This window comes from Anabrus simplex, chromosome 7 (assembly GCF_040414725.1).
Source record: "Anabrus simplex isolate iqAnaSimp1 chromosome 7, ASM4041472v1, whole genome shotgun sequence".
Classification (NCBI taxonomy): domain Eukaryota; kingdom Metazoa; phylum Arthropoda; class Insecta; order Orthoptera; family Tettigoniidae; genus Anabrus; species Anabrus simplex.
The window spans coordinates 210434837-210461497 of record NC_090271.1 but is presented as its reverse complement, the minus strand read 5'-3'; positions in this window follow the sequence as shown (position 1 = coordinate 210461497).

Genomic DNA, 26661 nt, shown 5'->3' with positions numbered 1-26661 from the left:
TTTGGACATAACTCCTTCTAATGAGTTCTGGAGATTTCTCATAATGACGCTCGCGCTCACTTCACATAAGAACGCTTCTTCTGGACCCCTTTATGACATATACTGTAAGACATCGGCTTCGTGGGTGGCCTAGTATTATTCCAATATCCAATACTCAAATTAATACAATTGCTCCCATGAACAGAATGGTTCAATACATACATACATACATACATACATACATACATACATACATACATACATACATACATACATACATACATACATACATACATGCATGCATACAATCTGCGTGCGTTAGGCGCCAGGCTGGCGAAGATGTTACGCAACATGATGCAACTGAGCCCCCATATTAACAACATACATACATATTGTGACATTTTAGGTCTATTGTAATTGGCAGTGAATTTTATGTCGCCGGATCGTACGCCATGTGTTCCGCGCAAAGTGTCGGCGGTGGAAACCAAAGGGATTACTTTCTTCTTTTTCTTTTTGTATAACCTGTTGAGGGGTGAAATACAATGTTATCACCGCAAGAGAAGACGGGAAAAATGTTAATACTGCTGAACTCTCTATCCACGAGAAGTATTACATTAAAAATCTTTCGTAATATCACAACTTCAGATTCGACGTGTTAATAAACATTATCCAACAAGTGTGCATAAAAGCTTTGATATCACATTTCAGGAAGTCACAAATAATAATATTTGGAAATTAAATTAATTGTGGAATTAACTAATTAATTAACAAGAAATCAGGGAACATGTTAATTACAACGTCGAGGAATTCAGGACGTCAATCGAATCATGAGGTATGACGTCAGAGCTCAGAATATAGGTGGCGAACCAAACTAGACTTTTCTTACTCTTGCTCATCTGCTGTCTACGCGTGTTGTTCAGAAGCTCACTACGCAGGGAAATATTTTATAGACCTGGACAGCTGATACTTGCACCACGAGGAGGACAGTGTCATTTCTTGGCAGTTTAACAGACCATCTACAGTTATAGCAGACGTCAATAGTGTCTATGAAGAAAGTACGTATTATTACATGTCAATTGTGAAACCACGAGTGGGGAATTTGTACTAACATTTCTGTGAAAGGTACAGTGCACATCAAGCAGTGCCAGTTCGATACCGGCCAAGGCAATGAAGACCTACAATAAGAAATTCGTGTGCCCTGAAGACATCGCCCACATCAGGATACAGTGCTAAAAGATAGGACCAATGCCTACAGCGTCCTAATTCCATTAATCCAGCCTAGAAGGTAACCATGGTCATCAAGACATCCAAGTTAAGTCGACAATTCATTTATACTGGGTATTATCTGTTCTATGTAGCTGTAATAAGTAGTTAACTTCCTTCCTGAAGGGATTATTGATTGAACAGTAGTTTGAGTAGATTTCTAGCATCTTTACCATGTAATTTTCTTCTGTTATACGACGTTGAACCTGAATTTTATCCTACTCTACGATTTTAAAGTGCGTGATGACGGTATGTCAACATCATCGACCACGCGGGTTTCAATAAGTCATGCCATCGGACAAGTATCTGGTTTAAATATCAGCCATGGGCTATCCTTTAAGGAATATTACGTATTCATTCAATTACTTTAATATTGAGAATTGTGTACGCGTATATTTTCATTCTTCGGAATTTTTTTCTCATATATTTTACCGAAAGTCTTTGCTACATTTTTCATGAGGGAGCAGGCTCATCTGACATATTAATGCTACGCTAACGATACGGATAGCATTATTTTGGATCCGATTTCATACTTTTAAGGGAGGACATTGTCTGATTATTATATTTACGTGTGGTTCCAGTCATTTGTGAGCATTTTCCCGTTATATTTTGGACGGATGAGGCTAATTATTTTCGATATTGTACCTCTCACTTTGTGCCATGTGGAGAAATATTGCATGGATTATGGTGATTTTATGTGCTATTTGGGGGCAAATCTTCGCGTCTCTATGATCAGAAGCACATGTAATCTATTTCGGCGATGTTGTGTGCAATGATGAATGGATAGTTAGGAACATTTTATCGTCATTTTTGATGTAGTTGCGAGTTGTTGTTTTCGTGAGAGAACCATAGGCGATAGAGTCTTCATAAAATATTCTTGAACCACGAGGTGAACTACATGTCTTCCTAGAAAATAAAATTGAGCGTACGAGATTGTTAGAACCTTTTTGTCATACTGGATGAGCGTCATCGCAATAATATCAAAATCGTAGCTGTATAATATCACTGAATTCCTCGATGTTTGATCAATTTTGGTAACGTCCTGAGTTCGATGCAGATATTGACGATATTATTAGTCACCATTACCCAGACTATTTGTACCGGATGGATTACTTACATGTGCAAACCATTTTTATGGGCGTCTTCCATCTCCATAAAATGGACGGATAGCGTGTGGACGTGTGTGTATATTTTTAAAATGGTATCCTTATTTGTTGTTGGTTCCAATTCCTTCCTTGGTGGATTATGGTAACGGGAGACTTATTACGTGCATTTTTCTTTTGTTATTTCCACAGGCTGAGTGATTTTATTTTTATTGTGAATTATTGATGTGTGTGTTACCATCGTTGTTCTTAGTTTGGGCGTTGTGTTACGGTCATGACACATGGTTAAAGATTTAATTTAATTTTTGTCTTTCCTCTTTCTTGCTCACTTTTATCACGTAAAGTCACGTGTATTCTGAGGTTACGCTGAACAGATAATCACTGAAAGGTCGAATTAAATTGGAGAAATAATTAGCAAGTGAAATTAAGTTCTTTTAATTATAAATTTTTTTAATGTTTCACCTTTTTGACCAGTCATGTAACTTAAGCATTTAAAATATTGTTCCAGATTTTCCGGCATGATTTGACATGCGTACGAGCATCAGTCTATAAACAAAATCAAATTTAACATTCAAATAATATTCGATAAAATATGACTTTTATGAAAACAATGTTTGTCAGAGTTAATAAGGATTCATTAACATGTACCATCCCAATTGCTTTAATTTTTGGATGGACAGCAAGGGTTAACGTAAAATTAAAATTGGTAGTGATCATCTCGCACAATCATAATTCTAATCTAATTCATAGAAGGACGGAATTATTTTGTAATAAATCATCCACTATCACTTTGTATTTCGATGGTTCATTATTTACTGATATCTGCCCATTTCCTTGATCCACACCATATTTTCTTATGGAACATGTCAATCCCTTACTGAGCACCTCTGAGGGTGTCTTATGTCTCTAATGTGTTAGTCGTGGCTTAAACGGGCAGAATACATCCATCCATCCATCCATCCATACATACATACATACATACATACATACATACATACATACATACATACATACATACACACACACAACCGAGCTCGACAGCTGCAGTCACTTAAATGCGGCCAGTATCCAGTATTCGGGAGATAGTGGGTTCGAACCCCACTGTCGGCAGCCCTGAAGATGGTTTTCCATGGTTTCCCATTTTCACACAAGGCAAATTAAGGCCACAGCTGCTTCCTTCCCACTCCCAGCCGTTTCCTATCCCATCGTTGCCATAAGACGTATCTGAGTAAAAAGTTGTTCATTTTCATCTTGCAACCAAGTTTCCTGGATTTAGGCTTATATATTAAATGGGGAAGTCTTGTTTTTGTTGTATACCAAAATTGTGCTGAGAAAACTAACTTCTATTCATCTATTATATCATACCTTAACTTAATTTCGTAAGGAATCTGTTGCATAATAAGAGAATGAAAAAAGTTTTATATATCCTACATTTTGAAAAGAATTCCGGACGATAAATAATTCCAAGTCCTAAAACAGAGACTTTGTTATACCGGTATGTCATGAATAATTAATTATTTTTAAACATGTTCTGCAGCAGACCAGTTTAACAGTTCATTGAAAAAGTCCTTGTTTTCATCTAATACGTATCCAACAGGTTGCTTCTATAAATTTAATGGAACACTTTCATTGGCATAAGATTTCATATTATCAAGTATGTATGTGGATGGTGTTGATTTAAACTTGATGATATGATGAATAACTTCATTTATGTTGTCCACACGGCTGTGGTTTCCCTCACTGTAATTGAATTCCATATATTTTGATACAAGGAACGCTACGTTCTGATCACGTGAAATATTGCAACCGTGCGACCACAACGAGGGACAGTTTCTCTTTTAGGACTTGGGCCACCAAGTAACAAAGTCAAGAACGCCATCTATTTCTACGACTTTAACTTGGAAATTTCCCCCTCAGGTTGAGTTAACAATACATGCAACATTCTCTTTAATACAGTATATTTTATCTGTCTTTCTAATATTTCGACGTACGCGTTCAAAATCGTCATCATTAGTTAAGAAGGAATGACGCCTCAGAGGAACATAATGAGTGATAGTCTTAAAGCCGAGATGAGTAGCTCAGCTCAGGTCCTGCGTGCAAGTTAGCAGGTTCGATCCTGGCTCAGTCCGATAGTATCTGAAGGTGCTCAAATGGGTCATCCCTGGGTCAGTTCGTAAACGAACTCCTGAAAGACAAAATTCTGGCGCCTCAGCGTCTCAGCGAACCATAAAATTATTATTATTTTAGTCCGAAATTTACGATGGGAGACTAAAAATGCTAAAAGTTCGATAACTGTATTGTTGTTCTGTTGTCCACTGCACCCATCTGAACAAAAACGTATTACACGGAAGAATACCCACCCGGAGGGGTCTGGTTTCTTCATAAAATATCAAACCTTACACCTCAGAGACATCTGAAGAGGATTTAGAAGTACGGTTTCTGTCTCAAACTATAGTTCTACCTTTCAAGATAGCGTACATACATTTAACTCAAAGCCACAGAAAAGTGAAGTTTTGTTTCTGAAATAATGGATTCGCTGTCTTAAAAACGTTTGGAAAAAATCCCTTTCTGAAGTGACTTGATAAACAGTTCTTGAAGAGGGGTGCATAGCAATAAGGAAATGAATTCAGGTCCACTTTTTACAACCTCCTTTCTTTTAATGATCCTTTCAGTAAGTGCTGAAGTAAATCTGTTAACTATGCACTTCTGACCTTTTTCATCGACACATTGTAGAATTGTGGAATAGTGACAAATCTATCACTGAGGAAGTTTACGTGTTTGGCTCAGTGTCCGTCAAGAAGGTCCTCTAATAAACGTGACAATATATCATGACACTTTTCTTTTTTCCACCTGGAGTCACACTGAAATTGCAGTGCGTTCTTCATCTCCATCCCTCTCCTTTATATTTGTTTAATTTTGCCACTAATGCTCTTTTTTTCTATACACAGTGCGGATAAAGCCTCGTAGACCTGCTTACTTATCTTGTTAAAATAACTCTGCTCATGTTGTTTTTCCAAGCAGCAATAATAATTATGTAAGAGTGTTTATATTCATTTACTGGAGTAATTAGTGGTTGTGAAAATAGTTGGTTCTTAGAAGTGATTAATAGAGGTATTACAAGTAGAGATTAGTGTGAGTGTGCCAGTTATAGAAACAAAACAATCTGGCCTAAGGTCAGTGATTTTTTGGAATTCAGCATTACGGCCCTCTACAGCCCGGTTAAAATTCATGTTGGTCAAAAGAGTAATTTTATTTCTCTGCCTTGACGTCCATTAAATATTTACGATACAAGGTTCAATGAACGATGCTTTTTTGAGACTTCTTCTACCTTGGCACTTACTTTTTCCAAATATAAATTCGTAGTCTACACAAACTTCTTCGTTGTTGTGACCAGCCGTGAATCGAACCTCCTTTTAGAAGAAGTCAGAGATATATCAAACTAAGGAAGCTTCGGATAAATGTTCTCAGTATAATTTCATGGAATGAGCTTGTAGAACGACAGCGGGAAATGTTCTTCCTCCTCCTTCTCCTCCTTCTCCTCCTCCTCGTAATAATAACAATAATAATAATAATAATAATAATAAATAATAATAAATAATAATAATAATAATAATAATAATAATAATAATAATAATAATAATAATAATAATAATAGTCAACATCTCTTAATGTTTATTCTTACACTATTCTTCTTCTACCCGTCAGAATCCATGGCTGAGAGGTCAGTGTCTTTATCTTAGGAACTCAGGGCCCAAGTTTCGATTCCCAGTTAAGTCGTTGGATTTTCAATCACCTATAAAATTATAACTTCATTGGCTTGCTGCTGGGTGATAGTGCTGGCCTCAATATTTCTGCAACTCATACAGTAAAATACACTACCACAATAAGACGCAATTTCCCATACACTGCAGACTCCGCCCAACGCCTTTGGAGAGTCGCCTTACAAAGGCTATACACTAAGTTTGAACTTTAATAGCCACACAGAATTATTATTAATAAATTTTACAATTTGAATTTGTTTTAGATCGCACCGACACAGACAGGTCTTATGGCGACGATGGGATAGGAATGGCCTTGGATTGTGAAGGAAGCGGTCGTAGCCTTGATTAAGGTACAGACCTAGCATTTGTCTGGTGTGAAAATGGGAAACCACGGAAAAACCATCCTCAGGGCTGCCGACAGTCAGGCTCAAACTCACTATCTCCCGGATGCAAGCTCACTGCTGCGTGCCCCTAACTGCGCGGCCAACTCACCCGGTATTATTATTAAAAATGTATTAAAAGTAAATAGGAGAGCTTTGGCGCTCCGACGAAATAATCCTTGTCTGAAGTTCTGTATGGTATCAAAGTAATATCTTTCATCTACTGTTAGATGGGTACTGAAGTCTTCTTTAAAGTAGGTAAGTGGTAAGTTCAAATATTAAATAATACTAAAGCTAATAAATAAAAGAATAATAATAATAATAATAATAATAATAATAATAATAATAATAATAATAATAATAATAAATTATTACCAAGGGTAGGAGAGAGAAAAACAGCAGGGCCTAGGACCCTGGACAAGTAATGACTACAAAAGTAAATTTGAGTTCTGAATATGTATTTCCTTGCGATCTTTCTTTCTTTCTTTCTTTCTTTTTGCTTCCATTTTTCTCCAAACAACAAATAAGAGTAGAATGGTAGATAAGTACAAGGAATAAATAGATAACAAGGATAAGCAAGTCTCGGAGCTCATTAACAACCGGGGAGACTAAGGTCACAATTCAAAAGGCTTATTAGCCTTTACCAAGTTAGGACAAATCTTCGGTATTTAGCCTAACCAGGAAGAGTGAGCTTCCATTTTGACAGACACAAAATAACTAACTCCCACCCTTCCAAACCTTAAGAGTCTGGAATTAAATTTAAGACATATTCTTAATTAATCCCCAAAGGGGAGGGATAAAACTTAAAAGCTTACAATCTTTTACTCTCTTGATATTCGCTGTGCTCGAAACAAAATGATCAAAACTTGTTTCAGACGGAACCAGAATAAGCAAGAGCAAAAGCTCATACTCCAATGCCTAGAGTAATTTAAATAAATGTTCATTGAGAACATAAGCCCGAAAAGGAAGAAGAAGAGGAAGGAGGGTATGCTGAACCCACTCAAGAAATCCCAAGACATGATCGCATTAGAACCTAATGGTGAAGTCCCGGTGACATAGTGTATGAGACATACTACATCGTGACTAAGATAGGGAAGGAATACGATCGAAAAGCAAGAAGACAAATTTTAAATTTAGGAAACACTTAGTCACAATAAATGAAATTGAACAAGGGAAACGAGGGTCCATACTCAGACTTCCTTAAGATATTACACCGCTCATATGATTAGCTCTGCGGATAGATAATTTAGAAAACCTACATTTTACATAATTAAAAAGTTGTAAAACCCTACATTTTAGAATGAATAAAAGCGGCACCACTCAAACCGTTACATGCTGGAGAGGAAACGCTGGTATCTTCCCATCGCCACAAACCGGCCGGCTACAGTAGATGTTACTTAGCTCGCCCGCTGCCTTAAGTGAGGGAGATTATCATGCATTGTTGCACCAATCAAGAGGAGATACACCTTATCTCCCAAAACTCCACATTAATAATAATCATAACTTTTCATAATTTCCCAAACTAGATGAAACGTAATACACCTTCATACCACACATATCCAGATCATTAGGATATTATATTATATATATAAATTTTTACAGAGGAAACCCGAAAACTTGAACAGTTACTGCCTTTTAAATTTTTGAACCAACAATTAGCATTATGGCTTTTTCAAAGGTCTTAAACACACGAAAGTTCTAGAAGAGGGCATGTTTTCCAAAACATCATTCCGGTCTCCGGAGACTAAGTTCAAATTTAAATGAAGAAACTTACAGTTGCAGAATCAGGCTTGTAGTAACATCAAAGCGTCAGTTGCTTCATACTCACGTAATGATATCACAAAATATTGCATTTACTGAGGAAAGGAGGACGGTCTTCAAAATTTAAAAGTTAAACCTTTAAGAATGGCAGAAAGCCATCGCACTAATATATTATGTCGGATCCATAATGTGCGCTAAGGCCAAAAGCCGGAGCGAGTGAGTAGCATGTCCTTCCTCCATCATGGTCAAGCTGCTTCTCATTTCATAATGGCCGATTACTCCCGCTGGAAGAGAGCAGTTCAACAAGATGGCGAGGAGCTCCCTGATTGGTCGGAGGCGAGGTCACGTTTCGACCACACCATAACAGATGGCAGCACACAGCAGAATGAGAGTTAAGTATCGAGAGCAAGTCCCAGAGAATAAATTAATTACTTAAGAAATATGATGGTTTACAAGTAGGAGAAATCCAAGTTAAGAATATAAACGTGACACTGTTTTCAACGGCTAATTGGCCAAATCAAAACCGTTCCTTGGGAACGCAGTTTTAAATCCGTAAAACTGTCTCAAACGACAGGAGTAGACTATGTGCTGACTCCGGGTTTCACCCTTTCCCTACCTCATTATAATCATCCCACACTCGGACGCGCAGGACCCCCATGGGTGTCGAATAGAAAGACCTGCACCAGAAGAGCCGCACATATTCTCGGACACTCCAAACACTAAAAGCCATACGATCAGCTATCCTCTGCACCTACTTACAGAACCTGTTGTTATTGCGTTATATGCCCTGAACTTCCACGCTCTCCTGAAGTATGATAAATATTCTGAATCTGCAGAGGATCTAGAGAAATTGCTGAATGGTATGGACGGACTCTTCGGAAAGGAGTGAAAGAAGAAAATAAATAAGTCCAAAACGAAAAGTAATGGAGTGCATTCGAACAAAGTCAGGTTAGATTAGGAAATGAAGTCTTAAAGGAAGTAGATTCATATTATTACTTGGTTAGTAAAATATGTAGCAATGTCAGAATTAAGGAGCGACATAAAATGCAGACTAGAACAAGAAAGGAAGGCCTTTCATAAGAAAAAAAAATGTGTTCACCTCGAACATTGATGTAAGAATTGAAAGGATGTTTTTGAAGACTTTTGTCTGGAGCTTGGCGTTGTGTGGAAGTGAAACATGCACGATAACTAGCTCAGAAAGAAAGAGAATAGAAGTTTTTGAATTAGTGTTACAGAAGAATGCTAAAGGTATATGGATTCAGGACTGGAGATATGCTGAATCGAATTGGTGAGAGGAGATTGATTATGCTAAATTTGACGAGAAGAAGAGATAAAATGGTAAGGCACATCTTAAAACACCCAGGATTTGCTCAGTTAGTTTTTGAGTGAAGTGCAGGTGGTAATATTTTTTTCTAGTGGTTTTACGTCGCACCGACACATATAGGTCTTATGGTACGATGGGGTAGGAAATACCTAGGAGTTGGAAGGAAACGGCCGTGGCCTTAATTAAGGTACAGCCCCAGCATTTGTCTGGTATGAAAAATAGGGAAACCACGGTAAACCATCTTCAGGGCTGCCGACAGTGGGATTCGAACCCACTATCTCCCAGATGCAAGCTCACAGCCGCGCGCTCGTAACCGCACGGCCAACTGGCCCGTTGCAGGTCGTAATAACGCTAAGCGTAGATCAGGGTATGAATATGACAAGCAGATTAGAGCAGTTATAGTTACGTTGAAATGAAAAGATTAGCACAGATTAGAGACGCGTGGAGAGCTGCATCAAACCCGTCTATGGACAGATGACTAAAACAACAACAGTGAATATTCAACAGATTCATTATGCTCTCCTAATACTGATATTAATACTAACACCTGATTATATGAGTTGCTGAAATGATTAACTTATACCATGTGTTCTACACTCGAACCTTCAAATTTTGCTACAAGTGACAAAAATGTAGCCCGTTGTATGAAAGACGGCGAAGTATTTTATATTCAAAACAGGAGCTATGTACTAAAAGGGACAGACACTTAAAAACTTCAATAACTGACTCATACGAAATAGTTCAAGCCGCATAAGGAAGTATAAAACAACCGGAGAAGTAATTGGGTTAGTTGAGAGTTAGCTGGAACAAGAAAGTCGAGTAGTGGTAGGGACAAACCAAGTGGCAGGAGAATGAGCTGATGTAACTCGAAGACAGAAGGAGAGACTTCAGCGAAGTTAGCTGTGAGACTGTGGGGGGGAATGCACTTCACAGTCACAATTCAGCTTAATGCGGCAACGGAATGACGTAGAGAGGATACATTCGAACATAGAACTCCGTTCACTGAACTCAAATATATGGTAACAGGTATGATACAGAAATTATGTTCAGGAGAAAACAGTTATCTACTTGTCGTTTGGTACGGAACTGATTAACAAGTTTACAGTAAAAGAATCATGTAGTTCTAAACCCATTGTTCGACTGCGTAGCGTTGTTGGTTACCTACCTTCCTTAAACATTTTGTGTTTTGGGATCTAATCTCTGGGTAGTCGGGCGGATTTGAAGAGCTCTTGTGTGAATAATAATAATAATAATAATAATAATAATAATAATAATAATAATAATAATAATAATAATAATAATAATAATTGTTATGTCCTGTCATCAATGCCCTCTTCGCATCTTAAATGAGGCTGGTGGAGCACCCAGGCTCATTTTCGGACTTTATCAGAGGTGTAAGGTTGGATGTCCCTCATGTGACAACAGGTTTTCCTTATCGAAATTACCATCTGAAAACCTTAAAACTCGAATCCGTACACTCGAATTTGGAAAGGACTGGGCCGGGCTGAGTGGCTCGAACGGTTGAGGCTCTGGCCTTCTGACCCCAACTTGGCAGGTTCGATCGTGGCTCAGTCCGGTGGTATTTGAAGGTGCTCAAATACGTCAGCCTCGTGTCAGTAGATTTACTGGCACGTAAAAGAACTCCTTCGGGACTGAATTCCGGCACCTCGGCGCCTCCGAAGACCTTAAAAAGTAGTTAGTGAGACGTAAAGCAAATAACATTAATTAATTATTATTAATTATGAAATAAATTTATATACACCCTATGAATAATAATAATAGTAATAATAATAATAATAATAATAATAATAATAACGAGCGAGTTGGCCGGCCGTGCGGTTAATGGCACGCAGCTGTGAGCTTGTATTCGAACCCCACTGTTGGCAGCCCTGAAGATGGTTTTCCGTGTTTTCCGATTTTCACACCAGGCAAATGCTGGTGGTGTACCTTAAATAAGACCATGGCCACTTCTTGCCCACTCCTAGCCCTTTCCTATCCCATCATCACCATAAGACCTATATGTGTCGGTGCGATGTAAAGCCAATTGTAAATAATAATAATAATAATAATAATAATAATAATAATAATAATAATAATAATAATAATAATAATAATAATAACTGTTTATATCCCTTATGCCATCAATATTGTTATAATGAAGATGGAGTTATGAAAGGGTCATTTGACCGCCGAGTACAGTAGTAAATGAAATAAAGCTGTTTTTGAAACGGGGTCACATACAATCAATCTTGAAATGCCGAGAGATTGTTCCTTGATTCAAGCAGGTGAGTACATCTTCCGTTGCACTACTCGGCCGTCCTTGAAGATAGGCTTGTGACACGATAGAGTTAGCATCTAAATAATTCTATGCATACCATCGACCATATCATAGACCAAGCGCTCAGACAGGCAACATGTGGCACATGTTTCGGTGTTTGTATGGAGAAGAGTGAAAATGAAAGGATCGAAAAAGCTAGCTACGCGGTACAGGTCGTGTAGCTATAAGACTGTTTTTGGAAGAGCGTAGGTTCAAGCCTCTTCGTTAGAACTCTTAAAATTCACCAACTGACAAATTAGTAGATAATTTAATTTCTTTAATGTTGTACTTATTTACTCGAAACCTAGCTCTTAATTGATTGCACAAGCACAATACTTCGCTCTTCAAAATTTTCTTTTTACAATACATTATGGTACTTTTCTAATTTCCGAAGTTTTGTAATTTCGCTGAATAATATCACACTTGGAAGCCTCCGTGGCTCAGACGGCAGCGCGTCGGCCTCTCACCGCTAGATACCGTGGTTCAAATCCCGGTCACTCCATATGAGATTTGTGCTGGACAAAGCGGAGGCGCGACAGGTTTTTCTCCGGGTACTCCGGTTTTCCCTGTCATCTTTCATTCCAGCAACACTCTCCATTCTCATTTCATAGCATATATCGTTCAATAATAAATCACTTTGGGAGTGGCGACCCCATCGTATAATAGCCTATATCTGATTCATCATTACGTCCCTGACCCGGTCAATGACTGGAAAGCAGGTTGTAGGTTTTTATTTTCAATATGATACTTGCTTACCTTAATTCACAATCTAGCAACTGGACGTTCCCTTATTATTACCCTAGTAATGTGTGATTCCAAACTTGTCGACGATAACAGACTCCGTGTGCTGCGGTAAGCTTCACAAACGATTTTCTGTTACAAATCTAAATAATTTGCTAATAGATTTTATTCTGAAAATAAAACATTTTGTAGGGGTTGAAATATAAAATAATGAAATGTATATTTTTATGATATATTTCTATGTTTTGTTTTTAAATGTTTAAATTTTTACTGCACTCACTAAAGGAACTAAAGGAACCGGACCAAAGGAATAGATGATTTCAGTGACATCAGCGGATTTTACATTCGTTGCTGAGAAGACTGAGTTCGCTGTGTCTGTTTTGGGTCATACCATTTCTTAAAATACTGTACACCAACCGGCGAAATAGTGTATCATTTCAATTCTTTTTAAATGTTGTACTTAGCCGAAACTGAGATTTGAATTAATTGCGTAAGACATTGCCTTGGCTATGCCCTATGCACATTATTTTCATGCCCAAAATTATCTTCTTACAATACATTATGGTAATTTCAAAGTTTTGTAACTTCGCTGAATAGTATGATACTGGATTACCTTAATTCACAATCTAACAACTGAACGTTCCCTTACTATTACACTAGTAATGTGTGATTCCAACCTTTCCACGATAACAGACTCCGTGCGCTGCGGCAAGCTACTCACAAGTTCATGTATATTGTCCAGGGGTTGGACATTTACTCCTGCACTGGTCACATTACATTCAGCGTATCAACATTTCGACGTCGAACATTTTTCGCAAGATTGTCCCATAGGTGTTCAATGGCACTGAAGTCCTGACTACGTACTGTCCAGTTTAGGGTTTGTATATCGACGTAGTGGAGAAATGTAGACACACAACGAGCGATATGGAGGGTGGACATTGACGTGTATCAGTGCGAAGTTTTCTCCGCCAAACAAAAGAAAGGGTATTACCTGCTCTGTTAACAGGTCCTTAATTTATCCTTGCCCATTCAGAGCACTTTCATCAATGACAACAAGCTCCGCCTGTGCCCCGAAGCTGATACCACACTAAACCATGATGGAGCCACTCCAAACGGTGTCCTCACGGAAATATTTCAGGGCAAATATCGCTCCCCAGACCTTCTTCATATTTTCTATAGTTTCCCATTTTCGGTAGTTAAAGAAAACAACGTTACAGTCCTATCTATTTCGGAAACCAATCTGTGTTATAGTGACGTGAAACATATAGTAAAATGTTAAGACAGAAATTAGGTGCTTCCAGCAAGTGTCCACCTTCAAATAATTGGGCACCATTCTGAATGACCAATGTGATTCTGAAAAAAAATCTAAAATTTAGTAGGCCAGGAAACAATTCATTATCATGAAGAAATTCTTTATAAGGTCAGATCTCAGTCTGGGCCTACGAATCCGCACGATATGCTGCCTATTCTCCTATATGGATGTGAAAGCTGGACCCCGGATCCAAGCACTGAAAAACTTATAAATGCATTCGAAATGTTTCTGTATCGCCACCTCTTGCGCATACTTTGGAAACTGAAAATTTCAAATGTCGATGTTCTTCATCGGATAAGAAAGCAAAAAGAACTAGTACTTATTACAAAGCGAAGGAAACCACAATACTTAGAGCATGTTAAGAGTGGTGAGCGGTATCAGTTATTACAGCTAATTATTGAAAGAAAGATGCAAGGGAAACGGTCCGTTGGTAGAGCAGAAATTCATGGCTAAAGGTAATTCAAAGACCGTACATATGAACTGTAACGGTTCAAATTCCGTTACAAGCATTCAACTGTATTATTATTATTTGCAACTATTATTATTGTTTGATTCAATTCAATAATCTGATTTCACTATGTATTAATTAATTATCGCTTGCTTTATTGTATTTAATTTATTGTGTGTGTGTATACATATGTGTGTGTGTGTGTTAGCATTAAAATCATGTGGAGTGAGACTAACTGCCTAATATCAGACACGGATATGTTTTGTGAAACCTTTTGATAATGTAACATATGGTGTAATACTCCTACAGTAACTGTCGAGTCATCGCTCTGTCATTGTATGCATTTAGCGATGAGATCATATTTAAGGAACTCCTAGTGTGCCTTAGGCTATTTCAACATAATATGTAACATTTATAGCTGAGTGGGAGTGACATCATAGTTATTTTGAGAGACGACGTCTGGGTGACAACTTATGTCTATATAAATGGGCTGTATCCTATAGCGGCAGTCAGTTGGAGAGTTCAGTTGGTTGGAAGCAGTTGGTTGGAAGGAGATGAATTTAGAGACTTACCGTGAAGTCAATTGGAGTCATTTGGAAGGAAACGAATGGGGAACCGTGATTAGGATACGTAATCGTCAGTGAACAAATGGCTTATATGTACGGAGTGTGTTTCGTGCACCTGTTCGGTCGAGTTTTTGTGTCACTTCGGTGACGGTCGAAGTTGGAGTCGTCGTAATGAACAGTTATCAGTGAATCACTTGTAAATTTGATTGTGAAGCGTGAATAGAGTTTCAAGCCATCCTATATCTCGTTTGTGAAACTAAAAGGATAAATCACCAGATTAGGCTTGAGATACCTGCAGCTGATACCAACTCAAAGGAATACGTCGTAATAACACTCAATGTGTTCAAAGTACAATTACGTGAACCAGTGAGGGATTAATTTCTTGTACAACTTTTAAATGTCTGGTCAAGAGAATTTCAAATGTGATGGCTACAGTTTCCTCCATTTGTAATGTCAGAGTTTTATATTATCTTTTGAATTATCGCAGTAAATCTCACTCGTTAAAATCAACATTTAAAGAATATATTTCGTTTAGTATCAAATAAATTAATTGTTTCATTTCAATAAGTACAGTAGATCAAATAACCTCACATTTTAATGGGAATACCGAACGCCAATCTCTTTTTCCCAGAAACTATATGTTATACTGTCAAAGTAAGCTTATTACCTCACACCCTAAAGATGTTCTATTATCGTTGTATCTATTTGTAGCTGGCGCCCATCAACAATTGTATTTGTAAGTAATCAGGTAAGTACTAAGTGTGAGTATATTGTCCGACGATTGAGCGTTTTATTTCATGAATATTTTAATATATTTTCATTTTAATTCAGTCTTATGTTTTTAAATAAGTGAGTAAAAGTTGTAGTACATCAGAAGAAAATTTTCATGTTGCAATGTCAAGATCAGATACGTGGATGTCCAACGTCCGTATGGAGACGGCGTCTTAAGAAGATGAAGAAGAATCTCTGTAAAGTCTTTTCTTTAATTCTTGAAATAATTTTAATGGGTATAAGACCAATGTAGTGTCTTCACGACATCTCCATCTGCTCCTCTCACCCTCTTTGGTGAGCCATCCTAGCATATGTAATAGATGCTAGATCAGGAGGGATCGGGTGACACATTCCTTTACGTACCCAAGAAGTGAGGTTGTTTAACTTTGGGTTGCCGCATCTTGCCATTTTTGTTTTCTATTTAACACAGTTGGCCGAGTGGCTAGTGGGTTTACTTTTTCCTTGTTTTTCTGTTTAGTGTTGTTATGCCCACCAGCGTGATGTATTATTGTATCCCTATAATGTATTGTACACTGACTGACAGAGCAAATGCAACACCAAGAAGGAGGGGTTCGAAAGGGATGAAAGTTGGGGAAAAAACAGAGTCGGCACGGGCGAATAATTGATGTTTATTTCAAACCGATATGCAGGTTACACAATGCGCACGGCATCGACTCAGTAGGATGTAGGACCACCGCGAGCGGCGATGCACGCAGAAACACGTCGAGGTACAGAGTCAATAAGAGTGCGGATGGTGTCCTGAGGGATGGTTCTCCATTCTCTGTCAACCATTTGCCACAGTTGGTCGTCCGTACGAGGCTGGGGCAGAGTTTGCAAACGGCGTCCAATGACATCCCACACGTGTTCGATTGGTGAGAGATCCGGAGAGTACGCTGGCCACGGAAGCATCTGTACACCTCGTAGAGCCTGTTGGGAGATGCGAGCAGTGTGTGGGCGGGCATTATCCTGCTGAAACAGAGCATTGGGCAGCCCCTGAAGGTACGGGAGTGCCACCGGCCGCAGCACATGCTGCACGTAGCGGTGGGCATTTAACGTGCCTTGAATACGCACTAGAGGTGACGTGGAATCATACGCAATAGCGCCCCAAACCATGATGCAGCGTTGTCTAGCGGTAGGGCGCTCCACAGTTACTGCCGGATTTGACCTTTCTCCACGCCGACGCCACACCGCCACACTCGTCTGCGGTGACTATCACTGACAGAACAGAAGCGTGACTCATCGGAGAACACGACGTTCCGCCATTCCCTCATCCAAGTTGCTCTAACCCGGCACCATGCCAGGCGTGCACGTCTATGCTGTGGAGTCAATGGTAGTCTTCTGAGCGGACGCCGGGAGTGCAGTCCTCCTTCAACCAATCGACGGGAAATTGTTCTGGTCGATATTGGAACAGCCAGGGTGTCTTGCACGTGCTGAAGAATGGCGGTTGACGTGGCGTGCGGGGCTGCCACCGCTTGGCGGCGGATGCGCCGATCCTCGCGTGCTGACGTCACTCGGGCTGCGCCTGGACCCCTCGCACGTGCCACATGTCCCTGCGCCAACCATCTTCGCCACAGGCGCTGCACCGTGGACACATCCCTATGGGTATCGGCTGCGATTTGACGAAGCGACCAACCTGCCCTTCTCAGCCCGATCACCATACCCCTCGTAAAGTCGTCTGTCTGCTGGAAATGCCTCCGTTGACGGCGGCCTGGCATTCTTAGCTATACACGTGTCCTGTGGCACACGACAACACGTTCTACAATGACTGTCGGCTGAGAAATCACGGTACGAAGTGGGCCATTCGCCAACGCCGTGTCCCATTTATCGTTCGCTACGTGCGCAGCACAGCGGCGCATTTCACATCATGAGCATACCTCAGTGACGTCAGTCTACCCTGCAATTGGCATAAAGTTCTGACCACTCCTTCTTGGTGTTGCATTTGCTCTGTCAGTCAGTGTATATTTAGTCTTGATTTCATGGTTTTCTGTTTTTTCTTATAACTTTCATAGTTTTGCTTGTTTTTTCAATTCAGAATTTCCATTTTTGTCCGCTAAGATCGATTAGGTTATGAAACTGTAGGATCGGGAGAAAAATAAAGGTTTCTATCTATCCTTTTATTCACACACCATGGAAACTCTTCTATACCCACAGCTTCACCTGATATGCGTAATCGTACATTATTTCGAATATCCTCTATCAAATGACACTAAATTCAAGTCTGTTATTTTCAACTTATACGTTATCTCAAATCTACCTAACATTTACTTACGTGGAGCAAAATTGACTTGGAAAATTTCTTCTACGAATGTACGTCCTTACAGAATTTGTTGATCGTAGCAGTGAATTTATTGTATTACCTGAGCTACATCTTGATCACTATTCTACCATCCTTGAAGATTAAAGCAGTAAGTATTTGAAATATTCAAATGAATAGCTATTTTCGTACAAGCCATGAAGGCCCTTGGAGGTTTGGAATGTTTAAGTCTCTTACTATCGGTAACCACGGCACTAATAAGGAGAAGCCAGACCCTCCAAGTATATAAAACTTATGCGCTGCATTGGAATCAGGAATTGATGAATTGTTCTGAAATTATTAGGTTGCGGACCTGACATGTCTAAGTAAAATGTGTTCGCCTTTTAGTGTTCTGTCACCTTTACTTGGTCTGAAGTGGATCCTTCCGGACCCCGTAAAACGTATGCAATGCGAAACGAACTTGTAATTTCCACGACGAATACTATATGTTGTTGTGTTAAACCAGCCTCATGTTATTCCTCTCGCATGTTCAAGGCAGATCTGGGCCACGATGGGAAACGATGAATAAATAGCCGGAAAAGCACAACACATACCCAGGCAGAAAGATAATCAAAAATGGAAACAATGAAAAAATTTGGTGGAAACTCAAATCAACCAGAGGTAATGGGGTGATACATAAATACTTACCTACGATGTTCAGGTAGACCGGGTCGAAAATGTCTAGAGATGAAGTCATGGACTGAATTCGAGCCAATTAAATTAAAAGATAACATTTAAAAGGCTACCCCTCCTATTCCAAAAATAATAACGCTGATTAAAAAAGCAAAATGGGTTCATTAAATTTTAATTAAATCAAATAATAGATGCCAACACATAAAACAGAGTAGATAAAATAACACCAAAAATTGGAAATAGGCCCACATAGAAACTAGACATGAGCTCGATACACAATTCACTTTCCTCATAGCATCGCGCCTCCTTATAATCTGCATGAATCAACAGGTTCCATCACACGCAGAACACAATCAATCAGAAGATAATAATATAAACTGTTACCTGGGAACAATTATACAAAGAATGTGTGACGTATAGCTCAACCCAAAGTAATACATTATTACCTCCGTATCAACAGAACGAGTCTTTAACGGTCACGATATACAGCCATTCAATGGGATGCCTCTCAACAACGGTTTCCAACGAGCACAAAAAGAAGAAAGATCAAATATAGCTGGACCAAAGATCAAGAGAAGGAGGCGCGCGCAGGCATGGAGCCCGTTATCAGAGATAAACAAAGCGTAACCAAAGGAAATATATACACACACACAAATGCCAGGGACTCAAAAGCAAAATAAGATAAAACAACTCAACTGGGCAAATGATATGCGTCCCACATACCTCACATTCGAACACGCGCATAATAGGTTAAAAGGGCCCAAGAAACAGGGAAGGCATTAAATATAACAATGATCAGTAGGACACAAATGTAGAAGTACGGTTCTAAAATAACGTCTCATGCGGATATTTCAAGGCCAAAACCACACAAGATCGGAGGCCCAATTCACATCATTAATACGTCTCTTATATAAAATTAAAATACCAAAACAGCACAAGCCATCCATGTACAGCCCCTTACAATAAACGACAACATAGTAGGGACATCGAAAAGCAATTTGCTATATGAATAATAATACAGAGACTTCCACACATGAACCGTAGAATAAAACCGACGAAAAACATACCATTCACGTAATGCAAGCACTCGTGTATTAAGACGCAGATCAATATACCGAGGTGTGATAAAAAAAAAAACATAGCTGATTATAAATAGCGTTATATAGGGAAGAAAAAAGGGCCCACCAAATAAATAAATAAATAAATAAATAAATAAATAAATCAACAAATAAATAAATAAATAAATAAATAAATAAATAAATAAATAAATAAATAAATAAATAAATAAATAAATAAATAAATAGCACACCCATTACTGAATGATAAATTAAAATGAAAGGTAGTTACATTGCCTTTATCAGGCCATACACATATTTGTGCAAAGGCACGTTGGAAACCCCCGAGACAATATTAATATCCATAAAGCGTTTTTAATAACGTTTGGAAAAATAAGCGTTTGGGAACATAGTGTCGCCTGTCATAACCCTTCACCAAGAATGAAGACTTAGAAGAAGAGTCATGGAGAAAAAGCTAGATAGACAAGATCGGGAACAAAGGATGTAAAGTCACAGGACGACAAAGGGACATCTGTGATCTCCTTGGGCTAAGTTTGCGTGTACAATATATTTCAAAGAGTCGGCCATGATACGGAAATCAATGAGTACACAAGGAGTTCGTCCGTAAACCGAACCAGATAAAGGCAGAAATGGCCAGGATATGGCGCACTGCGTCATGATATTTCACCTCAATTTTTTCTAAAATGAAAGCGTATTGATCTAAACTCTGCTACTCGAGTTACTGTTGATTGTCCGTCAACAGGTACATCGAAAATCGTTGAAATCGGTTGGACGCAGGGTCTGGCCTCTCCTTATAAGTTGGATAGAGTGGTTAGTCGTACGCCCGGCCATCTTTTCTCCAATGAATTTACCTGATACTCATGTTTGGCGTATGCTGAGTGAATCTCAGAACCAGGACCCTCTTCAGAAGCCGGAATCTCGTGTCTATATTATTTTTATTTCCAGGCGAGTAATCGAACCTACGTCCTTCCGAGTGAACCGATCACGCCTTTGCCGTCTCGACTACGTAGCCACATTTTACTCCTGATCTCGTTTCGTATCCGTTTCTGATATCAGTGTGTTAGATTCCTTTCGGTCTGAAATTTCGAACAGGATGTAATGAAATATTCAACTTCTTTCAAAACAGGACAGTTTTGTTCTCGAGAACATTTTTATAATACCGTACTAAATGTAGGATTACCGACGTATCAACATACTAACGAATAGTTGTAAGGTGAGAGAAAGAGGATCGGCAATCAGAGAAAGGCACAGTTTTAAATAGAATAAAACCTGCTTGGAACGTGCTTCCCTCTCTTAATTAATTCAGGCTGCGAGTGCGACATAAAGGGAGTAATTACAAGCCTTGAAACACTCAAGCCAGCCTCCGTGTTCTTCTCCTTTATGGACAACGAAACCAGTTACGGATAGTGAAACCTTCCAGAATCTATTGCAAACTTTCTTTTTCTTTTTTTTCAGAACAATTCACATCATGAATTTCTCCAAGGATTCAAAACTTGTCTCTCTGAGTTTGGAAATGCTACTACCTACATATATCTAATTCCTTCTATCCTTAATTCTTTATGGCGTTATTTCCTTAGTAAATTATTGTTTTCTGATGATGGTAAGGGAGACGTTCCTTCTCCCAACATCAATAGCCATTCCCTTCCATTAGTAATTAACCGCGATACTTGTCCCCTTTAAGAAGCAGCGGCAGCAGCAGCAATAATAATAATAATAATAATAATAATAATAATAATAATAATAATAATAATAATAATAATAATAAATAGAAAAGGATGAAGAATTCCGCAGACGGTACAATACCGAGCTCTACGAACACATAGAGAGGCTCTCTGATTGTGCTACTAGGAGAAGGAGAGTAGCCTTCCATGGCCATATGCAGTAGTAAGACTGCCTTCCAAAACACTCACCAATCGATTGTTCATCTTCTGGCAGAACAAGAAGATCCGTACCACATGGCTGACAGAAACTGAGAAAGACACTAAAGAACTGAGAATATCAGATCTTCAAGATAGACGGTCTTTACGACGTACCCTGAAGGAACTCCATGGATTTCAGGAAATCCCCCGGAAGAAAGGTATCCCCTGAATAGATACAAAAAAATGAGTTACACCGGCAGAAATTGTGCCAGTACTGAGCAAGGATCAAAGCCCAACAGCTGAACAAGCGTGGTCCAAAGTAGGCCCATTCGAAGCAAAAAGAAGAATAAGAAGAAAGTAATACATTTATTATGACCATTGAATACATAATAAAGGAAGTCTGTTGATTTTATTCAATATGCCTCGCGACGCAGCATACCCTTACATCCATTTCTTAACATACAATAAGAAGAGAATTATGACAGACGTTTAAATATATACATAAATCATGAATTAATAATAACTGTTTTTAAGTTCCTATTGCACATTTCGAAGATGCGAAATTTCCGGAATTTTGTCCTGCATGAGATATTTTGCGTGCCGGTAAATCTTCTGACACGAGACTGACGTATTTGAGGTTTAGTGACCACGAATCTCCTAGCTGACTCTGGAATTACTTCTGCTTAATTTTACCAGGCTGTTAGCTTTTATATTTGCTATACTCGGAATATTAAAATACGCGTTTTGACAGATAGGACTTAAGGGAGGAGCATTACACGTGCCATTGCATTGCGTTGCCCTATACCTACTTTCCTCCTTCCTTTCCTTCGCTTCCGGCTCGCTTGTTCGTTCGTTCAGACTACTGTGTTCTGTGGGAGGTTTGGCAACTCCAAGTAACACGAGCCGGCCAGCAGGCTTATCTCCATGGCAACCGTAGTGGGTCCGCCCACTTTTCAATAGCAGCCATATCCCTTACTCCCTTATCCCCACCCACCCAGACAGGCAGTAAACGGACCTCCCTCTAAGAACTATCAGAACGCACTTTTCAATATTAGTCTATAGCCTTTTATTTTCAGCTCCTTCGTTGCACTTACATATTTTGTTTTTCCTACGTTTTTTCGATAATTGTATTCTTCGAACTGTAAGAACTCCTACATTTTTCCTCTGATTAAGTCAATCTTCAATTCTTCATCTATGTCTGCGGATGTCCACTCCTGGAAAAGGTCTCCTCCAGTATTTTCTATGTCGTTGTTTCCTGAACAGTCTGCATCCAGTTTACTAGGACGAATCTCTTTATATTATCGTCTCAACGGAGTTGGGGGCGTCATAAACCTCTCGAGTATGCTTCGGGACACCAGCGAACGAGCCGCTTGGTCTATTTCTCTTCTAAACTTCTGGCCACTTGCCCAGCTCACCTACCGGGCGAGTTGGCCGTGCGCGTAGAGGCGCGCGGCCGTGAGCTTGCATCCGGGAGATAGTAGGTTCGAATCCCACTATCGGCAGCCCTGAAAATGGTTTTCCGTGGTTTCCCATTTTCACACCAGGCAAATGCTGGGGCTGTACCTTAATTAAGGCCACGGCCGCTTCCTTCCAACTCCTAGGCCTTTCCTATCCCATCGTCGCCATAAGACCTATCTGTGTCGGAGCGACGTAAAGCCCCTAGCAAAAAAAATAGCCCAGCTCACCTCTATCTCAGTGTTGCCACACGATTGATAATGTCTGTCACTTATCATCTACTTCTGGCCGTTTCTCACAAAGTCCAGTAAGCTGTTACACAACATAGCCCTTTCCATAGCTCTTTGGCTGACACGTAGTTTCTCAGCAATGTTTTGAGAGAGTGTTACAGTTTCAAAATTTTGAGTTTTTCAGAATGTGGCTGAATTTGCTAAAGGTTGTCCAACTCAGCTCAATTCTGTGTTTGAGTTCTGCTGTCTGACTTCGTTGGCTCATCTTTATAGTCTGGCCAGAGTAGACATATTTTTCAAGGGATTCAGCAGCACATTCGTCTATTGTAATGCGAGTATAGGCTGTGCCTATTAGTTTTATTTTCATAAAGTTTACACACAGCCCAGTAGTTTCTGACACTGTTCTTAGTTTCTGAAGTATTTCAGCTAGTTCTTTTGGATCACTGCAGGACATAAGTGACATAAGTAAGCACCATCGACCACTGTTTCTTTCAACTTCTATCAATGCTCTTTGAAGACGTATTGGAAGGCTAGGGTGAACAGCTTAGGAGAAGTTGTAATTCTTTCCCATGACACATCATCTCACTATTATGTTTTTCGTGCTTTAATAACTGTTAACTTTGACCTGAAGAGTCGCATGTTCGTACAGATTTCTAACGATCTTTACGTAACTGGAGTGGATTCCTGCCTCGTCCATTGTCGTTAACACTGCCCACGTCTCAACTGAATCGAGTGCTTTATGGTTATTATCGTGTGTTAGACATAGCTAGATACTGCACTCAGTGCTATTTCCAAGAAGAGTGCTGGTACCTAATGCTTTCCTTAATATAGTCTGTTCTACTGGTTGATAGAAGTCAAATTTGTTCGTCAGGCGTTTGGCGATAATTCTAGTCAGCACCTTCAATATAATGCTGAATATGCTAATAGGACGGTAGTTATAAAATGCAGGCAGGATCCTCTTTTAGAAGAGAATAATAACTTCGGTATTTTGCCTCTTTTCGGAGACGTTATCCTATTCCAGACATTTGTTGAGCAGCACACAGAGAGTATCTTCGAGGGATGGACCTTCACTTTTCAGCATTTCGGCGCTTACCCGGTTTTCTCCAGGACTCGTTCAGTTTTTCAGCTCATTCAGTGTTTCTCTCAGTCCATAGCGCTTTTCCACAGAGATGTTTCCTTACACAGTATCTCCGAATTTTTGGATGCTCCATGTGCGTTATCTGCCAAGGTGCACGTACTAGCTCGTTGTACAGATCTTTGTATAATAAATTCATGGATTAAAGTTGTGATTCATTTCTCGTACCTGGATATGCAATGTACATCTTTTAGGCAGCTAATTCTAGAATTTTCCTTAGCCAGACTAGAGCATAACACTTTCTTATTCATGTTGTCATATATTTCTAGCTGGAGTTCCTGAGTATTGGATACTCTCACGTATTTCTGAATTGGCTTCTCGATTGCTTTGTCGGGTTTCCTATTATGTAGGGAGTATTGTCTAGTATTCCTACTTTGTTGAATCAGTCTCTCCGTAGCAGCTGTAGCTTGGGGTCAATGAGAGTTGAGAGCACACATTTTTTCGTAATATTGCGAACATCATTTGTGATCTTGAGAGACAATTGAATGAGTTCCTCTTTTGGGTCTCAGATTTTTATTTAATTTCTCAAGAAGTTCAGTTCTGCTTAGTTGAAGGATTTTGATATCCACTTTTCCCCTCCTAGACCAGTATTTATTTTGATGCTTACTCTCGCCAATCTGTGATCACTAGTATTGAAATAGTTGAATACTTATACATTAGTGTAAATTTCTTCTCTAGAGTATATTAAATCGTCCGTTTCATTTCGTTTTGCACAATCGGGACTCTTCTATGTCTGTGTCTATGTCTGTTTTCTTTATTTTGGGTTTTGTAAGAACTTTGATGTGTACAACATTCTTCTTTTCAATGAGGCTGTTAATCATCATTTGAGCTCTATCGTTTCGTGTACCTGAACGAAAACTGTCGATATGTGGAGGGTCTGAAGCTCTTCGTTGCACAGTTTTTGGCATTTAAATCTCCCATATTGATCATGAACTGTGTGTTTACTCGGAATCTTGCTGCTAGTAGATCATCATAGAATGCCTCTATATCTTCCTCTGTGCACGTTGATTTTGGCTCGTATGCTTTTATTATATATAATATACTTATGCTCGAATATTAGAGTGATATACAGGGTTAATCACCTAAGACGTGCAGCCCAAATATTTCTAAAATAGAAGGTTAGCACCTGCTGTTTTCACAGAAGTGAAGTGTAACCGAGCCCGACAGCTGCAGTCGCTCATGTGCGGCCAGTATCCTGTATTCGGGAGATAGTTGGCTCGAACCCCACTGTTGGCAGCCCTGAAGATGGTTTCCCGTGGTTTCCCATGTTTACACCAGGCAAATGCTGGAGCTGGGGCTATACCGTAATTAAAGCCACGGCCGTTTCCTTGCCACTCCTGGTTCTTTCCTATCCCATCGTTGCCATAAAGCCTATACGTCTTGGTGCGACGTAAAGCAAACTGTAAAAAAGAACTTAGAACAAAAAAGGATTCATATTTGTAGCCTATACACAGATTTAAATAAGTATTACAATGTGTTTTTTATTTCATAATGTTATATTTTATCGAATGAAATCATGATTGTTGACATTAGTTAAATAAAACTAGGGTGAATGAGTATATAAGTAGTGTTTTATTCAGGATTCTATTACGGGTAGTTTACAAGCTATCGTAGTTTGAAAATGGTAAATACCGACAGTTGTCTGTTCCATTCAACTGCTTGGTTACGAGGCTATGGCTTTCTTATGTTTGTTTCCTTTAGAGTACACTGATTGCATTGCGACTTCCTTGTCAGTTACTTTGTGATAGTTCAAGAAGTAGGACGTGGTGGGAGATGGTATTTGCAAATGCTGATAAAGCCGACATATTGATAGTGTATGGAGACTCTAGGAAGAATGGTGTTCGCTGCTGTGCTCTCTACGCGGGAAGATATCCCAATAGACATCACCCATCTCATCTCGAAAATTATTTTTAAACCTCTTCAACCAGCTATATGAAACTGGAAATGTAACACCTAGGAAAAGTCACAAGTTCCATCCATATCATGTCCTGCTGCATGGAAATGATTTTGGGAATCGTGTTTACTTTTGTAAATGGGCATTAAGAGAAGATACACCATATTTATCATGTATCTTGTTTAGTGATGAAGCAACATTTACAAATCATGGCCATGTAAGCCTCCGAAATTTCCGCTATTAGTCCATAAACAATCCCAATTTGCTTCGTCAGATGGAACATCAGCGTCCATGGAGTTAGTTTAAGTGTGCGCTGTGGAATAGTGAACAATCAGTTCGTAGGCCTTTTCCTATAGAAGG